The sequence below is a fragment of the Mobula birostris genome, chromosome 15, assembly GCF_030028105.1.
Source record: "Mobula birostris isolate sMobBir1 chromosome 15, sMobBir1.hap1, whole genome shotgun sequence".
Lineage (NCBI taxonomy): Eukaryota > Metazoa > Chordata > Chondrichthyes > Myliobatiformes > Myliobatidae > Mobula > Mobula birostris.
Window position 1 is genome coordinate 300,617 of NC_092384.1, and position 24,309 is coordinate 324,925.

Genomic DNA, 24,309 nt, shown 5'->3' on the forward strand with positions numbered 1-24,309 from the left:
GAGCAGCATTACCATCATCTTAGTGGGAAGAGTTGTTTCCCTCAGACAGAAGTCTACCAGGCCAACTGGACATTCAAAGAGTATGGACAAACGCTGGACAGGTTTTTCCACAGAGGGTTAACTCACTCTTAACTTCCAATACCAAGTGGGTCATCCCACAGATATCCTGACCTTGAAGAGGTCTCTGTGGGTGGCTGCAACCAGTTGATTGTTAATGGGTGTGATTAGTATATATAGTAGCACAGTGGCTAAGTCGCTAGACTTGCTCCCAGAGAACTGCACTCTTAAATCCATCAAAACGAGTTCATATCTCACCATCGCAGCTGGGAAATTTAAATCTGAATCATTAAAACAACTTCAAATATTAAAAATTAGTGTCATTATTTGTGTTTGTAAAGCACTGGATTGATGTCCAAGTTCACCTGGTTCAGCAAGGCCTGTAAACACCAGAATCTCAGCAGTATGTTAGCTGTCAATTGCTCTCTGAATTGGCCCAGCAAGCCACTGATCAGGAGTAGCTAAGGATGGGCAATAAATGCCTACCGCACATCCTATGGGCAAATAATATTTTTAAAAAAGTTGCTGAGAAGTCGTGGAGAATCCAGCAAGTGAATGAATTGTTCTTCCTCTGTGTCCCATCCCACTGGTATCAGTGATCCCCACATACAGAATTGTGGATTCTCCTCTTCGATCTCTGGTCACACCTTGTAGCAGCTGGCTTTGCCGATCTCCAGAGTTTGCTTGTGTGCTCTGTGATGGCGTGTGGGCAGCCGGAGTAGTGTCAGCCCCATCGATGCCACACCCCATGTATGAGGTTTAACTAGATCTGGAGACAAAAGGGACTTCAGATGTGGTAATGTGGAGCCAACAAATCACTGGAGGAACTCAGCGGTCAGGCAGCATATGTGGAGACCTCCCCCTTGTACCCTATCCGTTATTTATTTATATTTTATATATATATATACATACATACATACACACACGCACACACGCATACATACATATATACATTCTTTCTCTCTCTCTCCTTTTTCTCCCTCTGTCCCTCTCACAATACTCCTTGCCCATCCTCTGGGTTTCTCCCCCACCTCTTTTCTTTCTCCCCGGACCTCCTGTCCCATGATCCTCTCATATCCTTTTTGCCAATCACCTGTCCAGCTCTTGGCTCCATCCCTCCCCCTCCTGTCTTCTGCTATCATTTTGGATCTCCCCCTCCCCCTCCCACTTTCAAATCTCTTACTCACTCTTCCTTCAGTTAGTCCTGATGAAGGGTCTCGGCCCGAAACGTCGACTGTACCTCTCCCCGGAGATGCTGCCTGGCCTGCTGCGTTCACCAGCAACTTTGATGTGTGTTCAATGAAGTGATCATCTGCATTAAAGACTAACAGCTTGTGGAAATGCTGGGGGCAGCCCGCAAGTATCTCAATGCTTCTGGCAGGCCCACAACTTACTGATCCTAACCTGTACGTCTTGTATGGGAGGGAACCCATGTAGCCACGGGGAGAACATACAAACTCTTTACAGGGAGTGGTGGGAATTGAACCGGGACCGTTGGCAGTGTAAAGCAATTGTGCTCACCACTTTGCTACTGCACCACTATTGTAAATCCCCTCTGCACCCTCTCTAAAGCTTCCACATCCCTCCCACAATGAGACAACTAGAACTGAACACAATACTCCAAGAGTGGTCGAGCCAGAGTTTTATAGAGCTGCAACATTACCTCACGGTAATCCCCCGACTAAAAACTGCCAAAACACAATACTCCTTCTGAACCACCAGAAATGAAAGACATGGGACAAAGATGATGATTTCTTTATTAGTTTTCTGTGGGCTCAATGAGCAAACCCGTGGGCAGGTACAAAGAGGGAGCTCGGCACCTGTCGTCATTGTGCATACAATGTCATGCTATGATCCATTGGTATGTGTGTTTAACTATCTTCAGTTCCAGTGTTTCTTGGAGAAAGAGTGCTTAATCTTTCTGATTGTAAAGCTGATTCTGTGTTCATCTTTTCCTCTGTTTCCTGCCACACTATCTTTCACGGGCAACGTGGGTGAGTATTCCTCATCCTCATTCCCTTACCATGTAAGGAATCTGGAGCAGCAGCTGGATGACCTTCGACTCATAAGGGAGAATGAGGCAGTCATAGATGAGAGCTACAGGGAGGTAGTCACACCTAGGCTGTCGGAAGCAAGTCGTTGGGTGACAGTCAGAGGGGGGAAAGCTAAGCTGGGCAGACGGGTAGTGCAGACCACCCCTGTAGCCATTCCCCTGAATAATAAGTTTACCGTCCTGGATACTGTTGGCGGGGATGATCGACCAGATGTGAGCCATGGTGGCAGGGCGTCTGGCACTCAATCTGAGCCAGTGGTGCAGAAGGGTGGGACGGAGAAGAGGAGAGCTGTCGTCATTGGAGACTCTAGTCAGGGGAGCAGACAGAAGATTTTGTGGACGTGAGAAGGACACCCACATGGTTTGTTGCCTCCCGGATGCCAGAGTCCGGGATGTCTCTGACCGGGTGCACGACATCCTGGTACGAGAGGGAAAGCAACCAGAAGTCGTGATACATGTTGGGTCCAATGACATAGGCAGGAAGAGGGATGAGGTCCTGAAGTATGAGTTTCGGGAACTAGGCAGAAGGCTGAAGAACAGAACCTCAAGGGTGACGTTCTCAGGATTGCTGCCAGTGCTATGTGACAGAGATGGTAAGAATTGGAGGAGATGACAGTTGAATGCGTAGCTGAGGAGTTGGTGCAGGGAGCAGGGTTTTAGATTTTTGGATCATTGGGATCTCTTCTGGGGAAGGTGGGACCTGTACAGATTGGATGGGTTGCACCTGAACCCAAGGGGGAGCAATATCCTTGCAGTTAGGTTTGCTAGCATGGTTCCGGAGGGTTTAAACTAATTTGCGAGGGGGATGGGACCCAGAGCGATAGAGCAGTGAAAGAAGTGCATGGACTAAAGCCAGATCTAACAGATAGAGTGGCTTTGAGGAAAGAGAAGCAGAATAAACGGAGTAAAGACAGTAAGGTAGAAGGGCTGAAATGTGTGTACCTCAATGCAAGAAGCATCAGGAACAAAGGTGATGAACTGAGAGCTTGGATACATACATGGAATTATGATGTAGTGGCCATTACAGAGACTTGGCTGGCACCAGGGCAGAAATGGATTCTCAATATTCCTGGATTTCAGTGCTTTAAAAGGGATAGAGAGGGGGGAAAGGGGAGGAGGGGTGGCATTACTGGTCAGGGATACTATTACAGCTACAGAAAGGGTGGGTAATATAGCAGGACCCTCTTTTGAGTCAGTATGGTTGGAAGTCAGGAACAGGAAGGGAACAGTTACTCTATTGGGGTTATTCTATAGGCCCCCTGGTAGCAGCAGAGATACAGAGGAGCAGATTGGGAGGCAGATTTTGGAAAGGTGCAAAAATAAGAGGGTTGTTATCATGGGTGACTTTAACTTCCCTAATATTGACTGGCACCTGATTAGTTCCAAGGGTTTAGATGGGGCAGAGTTTGTTAAGTGTGTCCAGGATGGATTCCTGTCACAGTATGTGGACAGGCCGACCAGGGGGAATGCCATACTAGGTCTAGTAATGAACCAGGTCAGGTCACAGATCTCTCAGTGGGTGAGCATCTGGGGGACAGTGACCACTGCTCCCTGGTCTTTAGCATTATCATGGAAAAGGATAGAATCAGAGAAGACAGGAAAATTTTTAATTGAGGAAGGGCAAATTATGAGGCTATAAGGCTAGAACTTGTGGGTGTGAATTGGGATGATGTTTTTGCAGGGAAATGTACTATGGACATGTGGTCAATGTTTAGAGATCTCTTGCAGGATGTTAGGGATAAATTTGTCCCGGTGAGGAAGATAAAGAATGGTAGGGTGAAGGAACCATGGGTGACAAGTGAGGTGGAAAATCTAGTCAGGTGGAAGAAGGCAGCATACATGAGGTTTAGGAAGGGAAGCAAGAAAAGAGCTTAAGAAGGGGCTGAAGAGAACAAGAAGGGGGCATGAGAAGGCAAGTAGGGTAAAGGAAAACCCCAAGGTATTCTTCAATTATGTGAAGATAAAAAGGATGACAGGAGTGAAGGTAGGACCAATTAGAGATAAAGGTGGGAAGATGTGCTTGGAGGCTGTGGAAGTGAGCGAGGTCCTCAATGAATACTTCTCTTCGGTATTCACCAATGAGAGGGAACTTGATGATGTTGAGGACAATATGAGTGAGGTTAATGTTCTGGAGCATGTTGATGTTAAGGGAGAGGAGGTGTTGGAGTTGTTAAAATACATTAGGACGGATAAGTCCCCGGGGTCTGACGGAATATTCCCCAGGCTGCTCCACGAGGCGAAGGAAGAGATTGCTGAGCCTCTGGCTAGGATCTTTATGTCCTCGTTGTCCACAGGAATGGTACCGGAGGATTAGAGGGAGGCGAATGTTGTCCCCTTGTTCAAAAATGGTAGTAGGGATAGTCCGGGTAATTATAGACCAGTGAGCCTTACGTCTGTGGTGGGAAAACTGTTGGAAAAGATTCTTAGAGATAGGATATATAGGCATTTAGAGAATCATGGTCTGATCATGGACAGTCAGCATGGCTTTGTGAAGGGCAGATTGTGCCTAACAACCCTGACAGAGTTCTTTGAGGAGGTGACCAGGCATATATATGAGGGTAGTGCAGTGGATGTGATCTATATGGATTTTCGTAAGGCATTTGACAAAGCTCCACACGGTAGGCTTATTCAGAAAGTCAGAAGGCATGGGATCCAGGGAAGTTTGGCCAGGTGGATTCAGAATTGGCTTGCCTGCAGAAGTCATCGCCGTCATCGTCGTAGTCATAGTCATACTTTATTGATCCCGGGGGAAATTGGTTTTTGTTACAGTTGCATCATAAATAATAAATAGTGATAGAACCATAAATAGTTAAATAGTAATATGTAACTTATGCTCGTAAATTATGAAATAAGTCCAGGACCAGCCTATTGGCTCAGGGTGTCTGACCCTCCAAGGGAGGAGTTGTAAAGTTTGATGACCACAGGCAGGAATGACTTCCTATGACGCTCTGTGCTGCATCTCGGTGGAATGAGTCTCTGGCTGAATGTACTCCTGTGCCCAACCAGTACATTATGTAGTGAATGGGAGACATTGTCCAAGATGGCATGCAACTTAGACAGCATCCTCTTTTCAGACACCACCGTGAGAGAGTCCAGTTCCATCCCCACAACATCACTGGCCTTACGAATGAGTTTGTTGATTCTGTTGGTGTCTGCTACCCTCAGCCTGCTGCCCCAGCACACAACAGCAAACATGATCGCACTTGCCATCACAGACTCGTAGAACATCCTCAGCATCATCCGGCAGATGTTAAAGGACCTCAGTCTCCTCAGGAATTAGAGATGGCTCTGACCCTTCTTGTAGACAGCCTCAGTGTTCCTTGACCAGTCCAGTTTATTGTCAATTCGTATCTCCAGGTATTTGTAATCCTCCACCATGTCCACACTGACCCCCTGGATGGAAACAGGGGTCACCGGTACCTTAGCTCTCCTCAGGTCTACCACCAGCTCCTTAGTCTTTTTCACATGAAGCTGCAGATAATTCTACTCACACCATGTGACAAAGTTTCCGACCATAGCCCTGTACTCAGCCTCATCTCCCTTGCTGATGCATCCAACTATGGCAGAATCATCAGAAAACTTCTAAAGATGAGAAGACTCTGTGCAGTAGTTGAAGTCCGAGGTGTAAATGGTGAAGAGAAAGGGAGACAAGACAGTCCCCTGTGGAGCCCCAGTGCTGCTGATCACTCTATCGGACACAGTGTTGCAAGCACACGTACTGTGGTCTGCCAGTCAGGTAGTCAAGAATCCATGATACCAGGGAAGCATCCACCTGCATTGCTGTCAGCTTCTCCCCCAGCAGAGCAAGGCGGATGGTGTTGAACGCACTGGAAAAGTCAAAAAACATGACCCTTACAGTGCTCGCTGAGAGGGTGGTGGTGGAGGAAGGACATTCAGATTGGAGGATTGTGACTGGTGGTGTCCCACAAGACTCTGTTCTAGGTCCTCTACTTTTTGTGATTTTTATTAACGACCTGGATGTGGGGGTAGAAGGGTGGGTTGGCAAGTTTGCAGATGACACAAAGGTCGGTGGTGTTGTAGATAGTGTAGAGGATTGTCGAAGATTGCAGAGAGACATTGATAGGATGCAGAAGTGGGCTGAGAAGTGGCAGATGGAGTTCAACCCAGAGAAGTGTGAGGTGGTACACTTTGGAAGGACAAACTCCAAGTAGAGTACAAAGTAAATGGCAGGATACCTGGTAGTGTGGAGGAGCAGAGGGATCTGGGGGTACATGTCCACAGATCCCTGAAAGTTGCCTCACAGGTGGATAGTGTAGTTAAGAAAGCTTATGGGATGTTAGCTTTCATAAGTCGAGGGATAGAGTTTAAGAGTCGCGATGTAATGATGCAGCTCTATAAAACCCTGGTTAGGCCACACTTGGAGTACTGTGTCCAGTCCTGGTCGCCTCACTATAGGAAGGATGTGGAAGCATTGGAAAGGGTACAGAGGAGATTTACCAGGATGCAGCCCGGTTTAGAGAGTATGCATTATGATCAGAGATGAAGTGAGCTAGGGCTTTACTCTTTGGAGAGAAGGAGGATGAGAGGGGACATGATAGAGGTGTACAAGATAATAAGAGGAATAGATAGAGTGGATAGCCAGCGCCTCTTCCCCAGGGCACCACTGCTCAATACAAGAGGACATGGCTTTAAGGTAAGGGGTGGGAAGTTCAAGGGGGATATTAGAGGAAGGTTTTTTACTCAGAGAGTGGTTGGTGCGTGGAATGCACTGCCTGAGTCAGTGGTGGAGGCAGATACACTAGTGAAGTTTCGGAGAGTACTAGACAGGTATATGGAGGAATTTAAGGTGGGGGCTTATATGGGAGGCAGGATTTGAGGGTTGGTACAACATTGTGGGCTGAAGGGCCTGTACTGTGCTGTATTATTCTACGTTCTATGTTCTATCCTTTCCTTCCACTTCAAACATAAGTCACCAGGAACTGGCAGCCGACATCTCTCAAGTCTCCGGGACCCGGTTCTGTCCACAAGCACTTGAAGTGACGCCTCAGCCTTTTCACAGTAAGTACTTGCCTAGTAAGAGATTATCAGGAAGCAGATCAGATCGCAAGCAGTTTCCACAGATCCCCGTCAACACTCGTCTGAACATGCTGTCTCGATGTGTAACTTGGTTCAGGTGCCACCTTGGGATTTGACACCACGCACTGTTGTAACTGTGAGCAATGATTGGGACTGCTTCTGACGGGACTGGTACTGAAATTGGTTTATTCTTGTCACATATGCCGAGATACAGTAAAAAACTTATCTTGCATGGTGTCCATACAGATCAGATCATTACACATTGCACTGAACCAGAAACTATAGCAATGCAGAATAAAGCTGCCAAAAAAATGCAGTGCAGGTGAACAATGAAGTATAAGATCATAATGTGGTAGATTGTGAGGCCAAGAGTCCACCTTATCGTCGGTTTAAGAGTGGAATAGAAGCTGTCTTTGAACCTTTTGGAACAGGCTTTCAGGCTCTTGTATCTCCTGCCCGATGGGAGAGGGGGAGAAGAGCCAATGTCCTGGGTAGGTGGGCTCTTTGATAGTGCTGGCTGCTTTACTGAGGCAGTGAGAAATGTAGTCAAAGTCCACAGAGGAGAGTGTAGTCCTGAGATGTGTCCACAACCCTCTGCAGTTTGGTGCGGTCGTGGGCAGAGCAGTTGCCGTACTAAGCCATTATATAGCGAGACGGTGACAATCTGGGGTTTGAGGGCTCAGTGGTTATAAGGTGGTGGAGAAGGCACATGGGATACCTGCCTTCATCAGTCATCGCATAGAGTACAAGAGCTTTGACAACTTTACAAATCAGAGGTGGTGTAGCCTGTACATTCCTGGAAGGATGTTATTGCACTGGAGAGAGTGCAGAGGAAATAGCCGGCATATTCCCTGAGTTGGAGCATTAGAGCTATAAGGAGAGATTGGGAAGACTGGGTTTGTTTTCCCTGGAGTGGAAGAGGCTGAGGGAGGACCTGATAGAGCTGGAGCTAATACAAATCTTTTTGCCTTGGTGGGGGTGTCTAAAACAAGAGAGTGCAGGTTTAAGATTCAAGATTTAAAATTGTTTAATGTCATTTCTAGTACACAAGTGTAAAGAACAAAATAATTGTTACTCTAGATCCTTTGTAGCACAAAAAAACACAATAGGATAAAGCACACAATAATAACAAAATACAATAAATAGAAACAGTTTATATCCATAGATTGATTGTATGTCCATAAAGTGACGCTGGGCACAGGAGTGTCTGTACACAAGGTGACTTGATAGGAAATGATAAAGAATGGTGGTTGGGAGTGTGGAGGGGTGGGTTAGTGGGTGGACATGTTGATCAGCCTTGCTGCTTGGGGAAAGTAACTGTGTTTGAGTCTGGTGATCCTGGCGAGGAGACTACACAGCCTCCTTGATGGGAGGGGGACAATCAGTCCATGAGCAGGGTGGGTGGGATCCTTCACGATGTCACTGGCCCTTTCCTGGCACCTTTCTGTATATACTGTGTGTCCTTGATGGTGGGTAGGCTGGTACCGGTGACGTGTTGGGTAGCTTTGACTGCCCATTGTAGAGACTTCCTGTCTGACGCAGAGCAGTGTCTGTACCGAGCAGTGACACAGAGTGTTAGGATTATCTCCACTGCGTACCTGTAGAGTGACATGAGTATACAGCAGATGTACATAATCCTGCTCTCTTCAGCCTCCTCAGAAAGTTGAGGTGTTGGAGAGCTTTCCTCATTGTGCAGTATGTGTTCTGGGAGCATGAGAGGTTGTGTGAGATGTGCACTCGCAGGAGTGTGAAACTGCTGACAGTTTCCAGTGCTGTGCTGAGTGGTGCCAGTTGTCCTGGAGATGATCAGCATCTCCTTTGTCTTATTGACATTGATTTACATGGTTATTTACATGGCACTGGGTCTCCAGTTCTTCCGCCTGCTTTTTGTAAGCCATCTCATCGTTGTTGATGAGCCCCACCACTGTTGTGTTACTGGCATGACAGATGCTACGGCATCACCATTAAGATGAGAGATTTAGAGGGGATATGAGGGAGGAATTTTTTCTTCGGGGGAGGCAGAGGGGGGTGACGGGAATCTATCTGAGAGGGTGCTGAAGGCAGAGACTCTCACAACATTTAAGAAGCATCTCAACAAGTCAACAAGATTTGTCGTGACACAGGCTATGGATGTAATGTGGGTAAATGGGATTAATGTACGTGATACAACATGGTGGGTTAAAGGGCCTGTTTCTGGACTGTAACTCAGTACTGCCCGTTTGAGGATTGAACCTTCAGTGCGACAGTGGCTTTGGATTCCCATTCTGACGACAGCTCTCCAGGCCGTTTTTGACTTTAAGCCAGGAAGTACCCTGGCTCCCCCTACATGGAAAAAAATCTTCTCGTCTGAATGGCCATCCTCCTCGCTCAGCGTCTGCAGTTCCTGGTTCCAGCCAAGTGAAACACCATCTTTGTGTCTGTCCTGTTTGAATTGAATTGACCCTATCCAGTGGAGCTGAGGGGAACCCATTACATGCCTTATTATCAAAGCAAGGAAGAAGGCTTTATTTATTTGCTTCCTAGATTCTTATACAGGACGTCATACTGGCAGTGAGGATAGTGCACCTGTTGTTAGTTGCTCTGTATAATGCCAGCAGTTTGCTCTCCATAGGAGGTTTAAAGCTTTTAACTGTATTACGATGCCAAAATATCAAAGTACATCAGATCATCCTCTTCAGTCCTGACCTGACAAGTGCTTTAACCAGCAAGCCAAGAAATGTTATCCTTTGACTCAGATGGTGTGTGAGACAGAACTTCCACAACCCGTGGACTGTTACAGACAACTCTTAGATCTTTCTACAGTACTGACATCCACGTCATAATTTCTGTCAGAAGGAAACAGTTCACAAAGAGGAATATTTATAATTCTAGAATGTGCTGCTCTCTCTCCACTGCCTTTCTCACTGTTGCTGTCTGTCTCCCCCTGCTCTTCCCCTTCACCTCTCTGTCTCCTTGCCCCTGCCTCCCTCTCCCTCGTTACATATTTCTCTCCCCAGTCTCTCTCTCTTGCTCTCTCAGTCTGTGTGCCTCTTTCTCTGCTTACCTCTCATTTAATCTCTGCGTCATCTTTCTCCCTGTCTCCCTCCTTTCTCACCCTCTCCCCTTCCCCTTTCCCCTCCCCCTCCCCCCTATAGGGCCAAGGGTCAGAAATGGGCAGATGAAACTAGCTAGCTGGACAACACAACTGGCATGGACAAGCTGGACCAAAGGGCCTATTTCTGTGCAGTTTCACCCTGTGACACTATTGTTAGCAAACTTGGAATGATGACATTTGGTGCCCTGAGCTAATTTGTTGCTACATGATGAGGGGCAAGAGTGAAGCACTGATCCCTGCAGTATCCCACAGCACTCTTTGTTCAGTCTGATAACCAATCCCCATCCATGTTGCCCTCAATTCCAGCCTTGCCCTCAGTACATACAGCCTCGCCAGCTCGCTGTTAGTATGACAGAAAGCTTCAACAACGCCCAGTCTTTACAGCACCTTTAGTATATTGAAATGTCTGTCATTGTTTCATAAATCACTGTTAGGGGGAGAAAGGGCCACTGGGACAGAAATAAATGGAGATTTGAGAATTATTTTTCAAAAGAGAAGGAGCAGCAGCTTTTGGGAGGATGTCCCAGAGGCAGAATCAGGTTGAGTGAAATCTCCACCACCAAAGCAGGGCAAAGGTTTGTTGATGTCGATCCTCCTGAAGGGGATATGTTGAGAGAAGAGGTGGGCTGAGGCTGTAGGAAGGCAGCATTGGTCAATCCTAAGGTGGTGATAGAGGAATGAGACCTGCTGCAGGACAGGAAGCATGTGGTGGTGTGATCAATACCGGGGAGGGCAGGAAGGGTGTCTGGGAAGCAGCTGTGGTCATGCAGTGTTATAACTGCGATACCCTTTTGTATGGAGTTGGCTGACGGGAGGTAGCATAGTGACAGCAGGAGTGGTTAAATTGTGCCAGTGACAATTGAAATTCAGTTAGTCAAGTGATTAAATAGTTAGATTCAGTGAATCAAATAAACAGTCCCCTAAGACGGACTTGTGATCTCCCAGTCTACTTCATCATGGCCCTTGCACGTTACTGTTTACTGGGACTGCACTTTCTCTGTAGCTGTTACACTTCATTCTGCACTCTTTTATACGACTTCAATGTGCCGCTGTAATGAAATGATCTGTACCAGTGGCGTGCTAAACATGTTTTTCACTGTACTTCCGCACATGTGACAATAATAAACCAATTTTACCCATTTTCATCTGGAATTTGGGGACAAAATAAAATGTAGCTTCAGTAATGGTGAGCGGGAAACCATTGAATTGTCAGAGAAACTCTCTTGGATCACTGATGTCCTTCAGGGAAGGAACTCTGCCAGTCTTACTGTGTCTGGCCTGTGCATGACTTCTGTCTCAAGAGTGTGATGGACTCTTAACTGACCTCTGAAACAGTCAGCTGCACAAAAACATTATCCTCATTGCAAGGCTGGGAGCAGCTTAAGGTTACGTACGTCTGGCCCTCTTCCAGTGCCATTCTAACGATTGAGACGGGATTAACCCACTCAGGGCTGTTTCGTTCTGTTACTGTGGGACTCCTAGGATACAGCTTTTGTTAAGAGCTGCCCCTGTAGCATTGCCTACAATACTGTGTTCTCGCTCCCTCCACAGGCTCGGCGGGGAAGCGATACGGAAAGGAGTAGTCCGGACAGTAAGGCAGATAACATGGGAAGTGGCCGTGCCATCCCAGTTAAGCAGGTGGGTTTCAGCCAACTCTGTGTAGGGTGCACTGATCCATACCGAATGAGTCTCCTTATAGCTGCGCCACAACTTAGCTACAGCCACTTTCACACAAAGGCAACCACTGGGGCTGACTTGGTAAGTGCACAGCCTAGGGACAACTGAAGCATCTGGTGGTCATGGAACTGGACATTAAACTGACCACGACCTCCTTCAGGCTGAGTTGTACCTACAGAAAGACCAGAAGGCAGGCAGTGGGAGTTGGAAGCTGAATGTCAAGCGGCTGACCACAGAGATTATCGAGGAGCTAAAGAAGGACTTAGCCAGGTTGGAGAATGATGAAGTCCCTCTTTGACTCCCAAAGCACTAGTAGGAAGCAATTAAGGAAATCATCAAGAGATCCTTCATATGAAAAGGTATTGAGAAATGAAGACAGGGTCAGCAGGACTTGTGTCAACTTCTGACATGCTTGCACAATCTTCTCCTGTTGCAGTCAAGGGTGTGGATGTTAGGGAGGAACTCCGAGAATTGGAGAGCCAGCAGGCCTCGGTCTTTGTCTCAGAACCCTCCAAGATCATCTTCCGACTCAGAATCCATTCCATGAAGTGGGATGAGATGTACTCACATTACCTCTTCCAAAAGGTTGACGGGGAGCTCCCTGATCCACAGCTTTAAGGAAGAAGTCCGGTAGCACCCTTGCAAATGGCCATACTGAGGAGCTGCAAATGCTTCTATGCCATACTCCTTAGTTACTCCCACTGACTTCCATTGATTTGGCAAACAGGGGATTGATATCAAAATTCATGTCCTTATTTACAAATCCTTCCATGGCTTCACCCCACCTAGCCCACTTAGCCTTTCCTGGCCAAGTATCCCAAATCTTGTCTTCTCCTGTTCCAGCTCTGGATTCTAATTCTCCAGATGTCCCCACACTCTGAGACTCCCACCTTGCATTGTTATCTCTGCACCACCTTCCAAAAAATGTCAAACCACCAGCCCAATCTCCTGTTTAACAAGTAACAGTTTTTAATCGCCCAAAACACTGCTGCCTTGTTCTAACACGCACCAAGACCTTTCATCCATCTCTTCTGTCCTCACCAAACAACCCAAACTCCTGGTTAAACAACATTTCAATCTTAAGACTCTTGTTTTCAATCCCGTCTCCTGTTTCTGCATCCTCTCCCACTCCTACAAATCATCCCACCCCCAATCTCTGCACCCCCAATTCCAGCATCTTGTTCAAACATGATTTGAAGCGCTCTGCTATTGATGACTGTGCCTTCAGCTGTCTGTGTCTCAGGCTCTGGAATCCCTTCCCAAAACGTTTCTGCCTCTCTCCCCACCTCTGTGATGCTCCTAGGAAACTTCCCATTGACCGAACTCTGGTCACCTGTTCTAATATCTCCTTTCACAGCCTGGTCTTGAATAGTGTTTGATGCTGCTGCTACGAGTGTGTCAGGACCTTTTGCTGTGTAGCTGTCAGTTCCAGTTCCGTCATAGTTCACCTTTAGGCTCATAGGCCACTACAGCACAGAATCAGGTCCTCAGTCCTGTCCAGTCCATACCAAACTATTACTCCGCTTAGTCCCTGCTGCCTACACCTGAACCTCGCCCTCCATACCCCTCCTATCCATGTACTTACCCAAATTTCTCTCAAATGTTGAAATCAACCACTTGTACTTATCCACCACTTCCTCTGGCAGCTGATTCCACATTTGCACCACCCTCTGAGTGAAGGTTCAGCCTTAAATATTTCACCTTTCACCTTTAACCTCTGACCTCTAGTTCTAGTCTCACCCTACCACCATGGGAAAAGCCTGCTTGCATTTATCCTATCTACATCCCTCATAATTTTGGATACCTCTACAAAATCTCCCCTCATTCCCCTACACACCAGGGAATAAAGTTCTAACCTATTCAACCTTTCCCTATAGCTCAGTTCCTCAAGTCCTGGCAATGTCCTTGTAAATTTTCGGTGTGCTCTTTCAATCTTACTGATATCTCTTCTGTAAGTAGGTAAACAGAACTGCACACAATACTCCAAATTCGACCTTACCTTTGTGAAAGATTGTTTCTTTACATTATCAACACCAATTGTGTTTTTATAAAACGTATCTGAAAATGACTTCAGGCATATTACTATCTTTACCTGCTGGTTCTTAATTATTTTGGTCAGTTTCCTCTTTTGTGTTCGCATATCAGGTGGGTGTCACTTAAATGTTCCTTAGGCCATGGGAAAAGAGTTAAGGCCAATTTATACTTCTGCGTTGAATCTACGCCGTAGTACGGTGTAGCCGCGTACCCTACGCCGTAGCCTGACGTGCACCTCCCCAAAAATGTAACCACGCGTTGTGGTGACGCAGACAGCAACAACTGATTGGTTGGCTTGGTAGCATCGCATTTCCTGCTACTCATTTCTCAGTGGCCGGACAAGCACAGAAAATTCACCCTCCTTCTGCCTCAATCCATTCACACCATCTCCTCCCACGTCTTCCCTCCTTTCTGCGCTGCAGTAATTTCAATAAAAGTAACTCTTGTTCAACATTTATTAGCTCCAACTGCAACATGATGCGCTCAGTTTCAGTCGCCACTGTTTGAAGTACACGAAGAAACTCAACACAGTGGCATAGAAACCCCACCGCCAATGAGCGTTTTGGCGGTGAATTGCAGAGCGACGCAGACACACCAGTGCACACGTATAAATGCTCACAAAGGCATAGGCCACTTGCGTAGGCTACGGCATCGGCTACAGGTTAGAGCCGACGCAGAAGCATAATTCAGCCTTAAGGGTGGGGCGGGTGGAGAAGGGACGAAGGGAGGCCAAGTCAGTCAGATGGCGTCTTGCATCTACGTTCAATTGGCTGTTTCTTTGTGGCAAGTATTCACTTGTCTCTCTCCTGAGTGCACAGATTGTTCTTATTAGCACTTGTTGATGTGGAAATGTCTTTGCTACCATAGTATTATATAGGAGTTTAATTCCAAAACAGTCCAACTGGCTCAACTAATCTGTCTCAGTGTTTTGCCCCCCACCCCATACAAGAAAATAGTACTGATCATATTTACCCAATCAGCTCCTATGTGTCTTTAGACTTGTTTCCATCATGCACCGGTCCAGTCTTTCTGCTGCAACTGTGAACTGTGAAAATTAATTCCATGGCTTCTCCAACATCTCCGGTCTTTTGTTCGAAGTTTCTTGCATTTACTGCTGTATCCATGGGCCTTTGCAGTGGATCCCATGACTACGACTGGTCCATCTTTGCAACATTTGAAAAAACACTGTCATTGCAGCACACTGGGTTCCCTTTGTCCTTACCTACCAGCCCACGAGCCTCTGTATCCAGCACATCACTCTCCAAAACTTCTGCCATCTACAACGGGATCCTACCACTAAACACATCTTCTCCCTTCCCCCCCCCCACTCTCGCTTTCTGCTTGTCCACTTATCCCTCCCCACTGATCTCCCTCCTCCACTTATCCCTGTGAACTGCCCCTAGACCACCTCCCTCACCACTATTCAGACCCTGAAACAGTCCTTCCGTGTGAGGTGATTCTTCACCAGCAGGTCTGCCAGGGTCACCTGCTGTAACTTGGTGCAGCCTCCTCTGCATTGGTGAGATTCAGCGTAGATTGGGGTATCATACAGTCGAGCACCTTCACTCTATCTGCCATAAAAGGCAGGGTCTCCCAGTGGCTATCCATTTCAATACAACTTCCTATTCCCATTTTGGCGTGTTGGTTGTCTCCTCTACTGCTCGAAGAGGCCACACTCAGACTGGTGGAGCAACATCTCATATTCCATCTGGGTAGCCTCCAGCCTAATGGCACAAACACCGAGTTCTCCAACTTCCAGTAATCTTTCCCCACTCCCTCCTTCTCTCTGTTTCCAGCCCTCATGCTGGCTCCCCTCTTACCCTTCTCTTCCTCCCTCCTCCTTCCCTTTCTTCCATGGTCTCCTGTCAGATTCCCTCTTCTCCAGCCCTTTACTTCTTCCACCTATCACCTCCCAGCCTCTCACATCCCCCCTCACCTGGTCTCGCCTATCACCTTCCAGCTTGTACTCCTTCCTCTCCCCGCACCACCTTATTCCGGCTTCCGTCCCCTTCCTTTCCAGTCTGTCCTGATGAGGGCTCTGTTTATTCCTCTCCAGAGATGGTGCTTGACCTGCCAAGTTCCTGTGTTAGTGTGACCTGTGCTGTTCCAACAAGAAAGATTCTGGTTTCAAGGTCACTCAAGTTGAGAGCAGTGGGGTAATCTGACTGAATCCTGGTCTTCATTGGTGTGTTTTCTTGCAGGGAGTGCTGTTGAACAGAAGTGGAAACACACTAAATAAGGACTGGAAGAAGAGGTATGTGACCCGGCATGGAGCAGCGTGCAGGGGAGCCGGCTGGATTCGAACTGGGGACCTTTCATCCCCAAGTCCGACTCTGATGCCACTACACCACCAGTCGGGTCACAGAAGTATAGATGGGGAAATGCAAGCAGGCTTTTTCCACTGAGGTTGGGTGGGACTACAACTAGAGGTCGTGGGTTAAGGGTGAAAGGTGAAAACTTAAAGGGGAACATGAGGGGAAACTCAGAGCATCATGAGAGTGTGGAATGAGCTGCAAATGCAAGTGGTGCATGCAGACATCCCACCCTGCAAAAACTCATTTCAGGGCGGTAGCACCATCAACTTGTGAGAGACTCCTGGAACTTCCGGGAGAGGTGGGATAGCTGCAATAGAGTAGCCCTTAGCAGCCAGCCAGCTAGTTTAAATAACGTTGGCTATGCTAATAAATGAATGTCACCTGTTAAACTCACCTCAACACGTCTTTTACAGTCTTAACCCACCATGGGCAATAGAAAAGTCACTGTTGCAAGCTGTGCAGCGAGCAACACTGTCATTATTTTTGACCCCTGTTAGGCAGGGGTACACTTTAGTGTAATCTGGGGTGAAGTACATTTTATATTTTCTTTTTTTGGACCACTCTGCCACCCATCCATCCTCTCTCCCTCCCTCCCCCTCTCCCCTCTCTTTCTTCCCCTCTCTCCCTCTCCCCCTCCCCCATCTCTCTCTCTCTCTCTCTGTGAAAAAAATCCATTTCCGGGATATTGTATATAATTTGCGGCCGTCAGGGAGCCGCTATCAATGTGCGGGTGACTCCTGCAACTTCCGGGAGAGGTGGGAAATCTGTGCGTGTGAGCTCAATTTCAACATTTAAGAGAAGTTGGGATGGGTACATGGATGGCAGTGGTGTGGAGGGCTATGGACCCAGTGCAGGTTGATGGGAGTAGGCAGCTTAAATGGCTTTCTATGAAATAGATCAGCCTAGGGCCTGTTCCTGTGTTGTACTTTTCTGTGACTCTATGACCTATGGAAGGCTATCTTAAGTCTGAAAAAACAGTTCCAAGGGAAGCTGGAGACAGAATCGGATGCACCTTAGCTTTGGCAGAGTTTGCATGCTATTACTTCCTACAAGGTGAAACCTAACATCATAAGTGGCTGAATTAAGATGAATGCCTTTTATGTACACTTTGAAAGGCAGAATAAAATTATACATGTGTAATTCCCTGCAGCATCTTATATCTGTCTCAGAGGCCAACATCTAAACAGCTTTCAAGAGGGTGAACCCTGACAAAGCTTCAGGCCCAATGGTGTACCTGGCAAGGCACTGAAAACCTGTGCCACCCAACCAACCAGTTCTATAGGGAATGAATCTCATTGGCACCGAAAAAGCTGTGCCACCCAGCCAACTGGTTCTATAGGGAATGAATCCCATTGGCAATGAAAACCTGTGCCACCCAGCCAACTGGTTCTATAGGGAATGAATCCCATTGGCACTGAAAACCTGTGCCACCCAACCAACTGGTTCTATAGGGAATGAATCCCATTGGCAATGAAAACCTGTGCCACCCAACCACCCAGTTCTATAGGGAATGAATCTCATTGGCACTGAAAACCTGTGCCACTCAACCACCCAGTTCTATAGGGAATGAATCTCATTGGCACTGAAAACCTGTGCCACCCAACCAACCGGTTCTATAGGGAATGAATCCCATTGGCACTGAAAACCTGTGCCACTCAACCACCCAGTTCTATAGGGAATGAATCTCATTGACACTGAAAACCTGTGCCACCCAACCAACCGGTTCTATAGGGAATGAATCGCATTGGCACTGAAAACCTGTGCCACCCAACCAACCGGTTCTATAGGGAATGAATCTCATTGGCACTGAAAACCTGTGCCACCCAACCAACCGGTTCCTTAGGGAATGAATCCCATTGGCACTGAAAACCTGTGCCACCCAACCAACCGGTTCTATAGGGGATGACTCCCATTGGCACTGAAAACCTGTGCCATTCAACCACCCAGTTCTATAGGGAATGAATCTCATTGGCACTGAAAACCTGTGCCACCCAACCAACCGGTTCAATAGGGAATGAATCTCATTGGCACTGCACTCACCCTTGCACCAGCTGGTCAACAACAATGCCTTCGTCAGGCTACTGTTTATTGATTATAACTCAGTGATCAACATCATCGTTCCTTCATTACTGATCAACGAGCCTCAAAACCTGAGCTCCTATACCTCCCCCTGCAACTAGATCATTGACTTCCAGATCGGGAGAGCAAAAATAACATCTCCTCCTCCAAGACAATCATCAGAGACTTATTGTAACTTAGTTATTTTGTTTTCTGTATTGCAGCCACAAACAACAAATTTCACAACATATGACACTGATTCTGATTTTATAATGAAGGTCCACGAACAATGCATCATTATGCATTTTAAGCACTATTTATTTTGAAATTTGAAGCAATTTACTGTCTTTGGGCTGTACTTTTGCAACTTTGCACTTTACAGTTGCTGCAAAGCAGCTAATTTCCTGTCATATGAGACAGTGTTAATAGACCTGGTTATGGTGTCACTGGAGAAGACTATGCTGGGGATTTGGGCAAGTGCCGGGCCCTCCTTCTGCAATGCTCCCTGGTGTTCGAACAGCAGTCATCCATGTGCTCCACAGACAAGTCGAAGATAGGTTATGTTACAGGGTTGTTGCGGGGAAGTGCCTTAGCGTGGGCTACAGCTGTCTGGGATAATCAACCGGCTATCTGCTCTTCATTCCCCACCTTTATCACAGAAATGAGAAAGATCTTTGACCGCCCCGTCCATGGTAAAGATGCCGCTAAGCGACTACTCACTCTCCGTCAGGGCTGACACAGTGTTGCCGAATATTCCGTGGAGTTCCGGATGTTAGTGGCCGACTTGGGGTGCGATGATGAGGCACTCCAAGGGGTATTTCGAAAAGGCCTCAGCGACCTGGTGAAGGACGAGTTGGCGGCAAGGGATGACACCAACAGCCTGGATTGTTTGATCTTCCTAGCCACCAGGTCGGACAATCGTCTTCGAGAAGGCCATAGGGAGAGAACTGGGCGTCCACTACCTTTGGCCACTCCACGACACTCTTTACCGTCTCCCACCAGCCCTAGCCGCTCTTCCTCTCCCGCTCCTAGAATAGCTCCCAGTCCAGCCGTTTCCACCACCCCAGGAGAGGAACCCATGCAGCCGGGACGGAACCGCCTTTCTCCCACAGAGCGACTCCGGAGATTGAGAGCAGGGAAATGTCTCTATTGCGGCCAGTCCGGCCACTTCCGTGCTACCTGTTCCCTTCGGCCAAAAGGGAGGGCTCACCAGTAGAGCGGGGAACCCTGGTGAGTCAGACACCATTCCCTTCTGTCCCCCGAACCCGGATGCAGATCCAAGCTCCTATAGTTTTTGTGTACCCCTGGTTAAGCCGCCATAATCCCCACATTGACTGGTCCGCTGGGAAGATAGCCAGCTGGAGTCCGTTCTGTCACCCCACTTGTCTACAGTCGGCCCTTTCCCCTGAGAGAGTCACCGTGACCTCGTCTGCCTCTGAAACCCCTGACTTATCCAAGGTTCCAGCAGAGTATCACCACCTGGGAGAAGTGTTTAGCAAACAACGGGCCCTTTCCCTGCCTCCACACCGCCCTGACGATTGCGCCATTGACCTTCTCCCCGGAGCCCCTCGACCCACCAGCCGGCTGTATAACCTGTCCCGGGCAGAAAGGGAAGCAATGGAGGCTTACCTGAATGACTCTCACGGCTGGCATTCTCCGACTCTCATCTCCCCTGCAGGCGCGGGTTTCTTCCTTGTGGGGAAGAGAGGCGGCTCACTGCGGCCTGCATTGACTACCGTGGCCTGAATAGCATCACCATAAAGAATAAGTATCCAATTCCCTTATCAACTCTGCTGTCCAACCCCTTCTCGGAGCCACCATTTTCTCCAAGTTGGACCTACGGAGTGCCTACCACCTGGTCAGGGTAAGGGAGGGAGATGAGTGGAAAACAGCTTTTAACACCCCTCTTGGTCACTTCGAATACCTGGTCGTGCCATTCGGTCTCACCAACGCTCCCGCCGTCTTCCAAGCCCTGGCAAACGATGTCCTTAGGGACTTTATTAACCGTTTCGTTTATTGGGACGACATTTTAATCTTCTCCCGCAGTCTTCAGGAGCACACCCACCATGTCCGTCAGGTTCCGCACAGGCTTTGCAGGAACAAACTATTCGTTAAGGCAGAGAAGTGCATGTCCCTTCTGTCAGGTTCTTGGGGTACATCATCGACAGCGGGCAAGTGAGGGCGGATCCCGAAAAGATCCGGGCGGTGGCGGAGTGGCCAAAACCCACGACACTCAAACAACTCCAGCGATTTCTGGGGATCGCAAACTTCTCCCGTCGCTTCATCAGGGATGACAGCCGGGTGGCAGCGCCCTCACTCGACTCACCTCTCCTGCGACCCCTTTTCACTGGACCCCCGAAGCGGACTCAGCCTTCTCGGAGCTGAGGTGTTTCGCCTCCGCTCCCATCCTGGTCCAACCAGACCCCTCTCGCCCATCCATTGTGGAAGTCGACGCCTGTGACTCTGGGGTGGGAGCGGTCCTCTCACAACGTTCCGGCCCAGACCAAAAACTCCATCCCTGCGCCTTCTTTTCTCGCCGGCGGTCCCCCGCCAAACGGAACTACGACGTAGGGAACTGGGAGTTACTGGCCGTCAAACTCGCTTTGGAGGAATGGAGGCACTGACTGGAGAGAGCGGAACATCCATTCATCGGCTGGACAGACCACAAGAACCTCGCACACATCCAAACCGCCAAACGCCTGAATTCCCACCAAGCCCGTTGGGCATTATTTTTTGGCCATTTCAGGTTCACCCTCACCTATCGTCCGGGGTCCAAGAACGGGAAGCCCGATGTTCTGTCTCGTCAATACGTCTCCGAGGAGGGCCTTCCCAACGCCGAGACCATCCTTCCACCGTCCTGTGTTGCGGCTGCCCTCTCCTGGGAGATCGAATCCAGAGTCAGAGGCCCAACGGACTCAAGCTGACCTGACCCAGGCAATTTTCTCCAATCGCCTCTTCGTGCCGAACTCTGTTCGGTATCACGTTCTCCAGTGGGGGCATACTTCTCGTTTCACCCGCCATCCCGGGATCGATCGAACTCTCCCTTCTGAAGCGACATTTCTGGTAGCCCTCCATAGATGCTGACACTCGCTCCTTCGTCTCTGCCTGTTCTGTATGTGCCCGCGGAAAAGCCTCCCACCGACCACCCGCTGGGCTGCTTCGTCCCTTACCTGTGCCTAGCCGCCCCTGGTTTCACATTGCGCTGGATTTCGTTACTAGACTACTCCCTTCACATGGGAACACTGCTGTGCTCACCGTGGTGGACCGCTTCCCCAAAGCCGCGCTCTTCGTAGCCCTTCCCAAACTCCCAACAGCCCGCGTAACAGCCGACCTCCTTGTTCGTCACATCTTCGACCTTCCTGGAATTCCCTCTGACCGTGGCCCGCAATTCATCTCTCAAGTCTGGAGATCCTTTTCTCAAGCGCTTGGAGCCTCAGTAAGTCTATCTTCCGGCTTCCATCCGCAGACTAACGGTCAAACAGAACGAGCAATCCAGGATTTGGAAGCAGCATTGCTCTGCATAACCGCCAACAATCCTTCATCCTGGATCACCCATCTCGCTTGGGTAGAGTAAGCCCACAACTCCCTGGTCAGTACCGCCACCCGAATGTCGCCCTTCGAATGCTCCCTCTGTTTCCTGCACGTTGCTGTGCCTTCAGTTCAGGCCCATCTGCGCCGGTGCCGCAAGGTCTGGGAGGATGCATGCGCGGCCCTGCTCCGCTCAGCCGACCGCAACCGGAGGATTGCCGATCGCCATCGAATTCCTGCACCCAGTTATCGGCTTGGGCAGAAGGTTTGGCTCTCGTCAACAGACATCCCCTTTAAGAATGAAGGGAGAGATGTGCTTATCCGCTCCTTCATCCTGGACCCTTCCCTCATCCATGATTTCCAACGAGACAATCCGGCCGAGCCTGGTGGTTCGCCTGGAGGCTCAAGTTGAGGGGGGGGGGGGCGGTTTCCTTTCATGGTCCCGATCGTTAATTCCCTATTTTCACCTAATTTCCTTTGATTCTGCCGTAGTTCCGACCGTTAATTTCCCATTTGCTCCTAATTCTCTTTGATGACGGCACACCCGGTTGCCATCAGGACCTGCAGCATAAGAACCCCGGCATTACAACCACTAGTTGCCAGATCGTTGGTTTTGCCTGTGTGGTAATTAACGTTTCCCAGCCGCTTACTGTGGGCTCTCCGCGTGTTCTAAGTTTTGCTCCAGTTCCGAGGTTTACCTGTGAAACTCCGTCTCTCCGTGTCAAGATCCCTCCTGTTTGCTGTTCAACGCTCACGCCCGCGTCAGCATCCTGACTCAATCTCCGTGCCTGTGTCCTGCGTTTGGGTTCGCCTCATTCATTGCATCACGGGGTTATCGTCGGTGGGGATACAATCAGTGATACAGGGCGATGGGGGAGAGGGGTCTCTCAGAGACCGTGTGAGGGAGATGGGTTATTGTCAGTGACACAGGGCGCTGGGGGAGAAGGGTCACAGAGGGACGGTGTGAGGGAGCTAGGTTATCGTCAGTGGGGATACAGTCAGTGACACAGGGCGCTGGGGGAGAGGGGTCACTGAGGGACAGTGAGGGGTACAGGGTTAAGGTCAATGGGGATACGGTCTGTGACAGGCCACTAGGGGAGATTGGAGTCTCTGAGGGACGGTGAGAGGGAATGGGGTTAATGTCAGTGGGGAAACTGCTGTGACAGGGCTGGAGGAAGGGGATTGCTGAGATCAGTTCATTAAGCAATATAACAGATAAAGGCCCTTCAGCCCAGCAATTCCATGCTGACCCAGATCGTCCCAATTTCAGCCCGTATCCTCAAAGCCCTGCCCTCTACGAAACTGTCCAAGTGCTGTTTAGTTATATCTTTGTACCTGCCTCAACCACTTCTGGTAGACTGATCACCCTCTGCTTGTCCAAGTTCCATCGGGTCCTTTTTAAAACATTCCCCTGTCCATAAAGACCATAAGAATTATGCCATTTGATGCCCTGATCGTTCAGGAAACAGATCAACTTCCGCTTTAAATACACGCCTGGACTTGGCCTCCACCGCAGTCTGTGGCAGAGCATTCCACAGATTCGCTCCTCTCTGACTAAAAAAAGTGCCCCTTCCCTCTGTTCTGAAAGACAGACCCTCAATTTTGAGGCTGTTCCCTCTGGTTCTGGATAGCTCTACCATAGGAAACAGACTCTCCATATCCACCCTATCCAGTTCTTTCATTATCCGGTACGTGTCAATGATACCCTGCATTCTTCTAAACTCCAGTGAGTACGGGCCCAAAGCTGCCAAACGCGCCTCATATGTTAACCCCTTCATTCCCGGAATCATCCTCGCGCACCTCCTCTGGACTCTCTCCACCTAAGTCTCTGCCCGCTAGCTTTGGACTCCCTGCCTGTTACTGCCCACCTTACCCACGCCCCCTTAGAATTTTAAGCTTTTCGACAAGGTCGTCCCTCATTCTACGTTCCGAGGAATAACGACCGATCCGTCAGGCCCTCTCGTCCTGGCAACAGTCTCCTCAATGTTTTCTGTACTCTTTCTAGTTTAATCACATCTCTCCCAGACACGGTGACCAAAACTGTCCCAAATTCTCCAAGTGCAGCCTGACCAACAGCTACAACCGTCCCAACTCCTCTATTCAGTGCCCTGATTTTTAAATTTGTTTTTGTACTACTTATTTAATTTAACTATTTATTGCAATTCACCATCCTGTTTCTACTCTACCATTGTACCGCCGCTGCAAAGTTAACAGCTTTCACGACATGTGCCGGTGGTATTAAACCTGATTCCGATGAGGGCTGACCTGCTGAATGCCTTCACCACGCTGGTTACCTGTGACAAGTTCCAGTTTTTTTTGCCATTCAAACGTGGATATGTATACTGCCAAACGGAACGGTATTCCTCTGGGCCAAAGTGCACAATGCAGTGTATGTAACTCACACACAACACATAAAGTAACATTACCAGAAATGAATTAGCGAATAACAAGGTGCA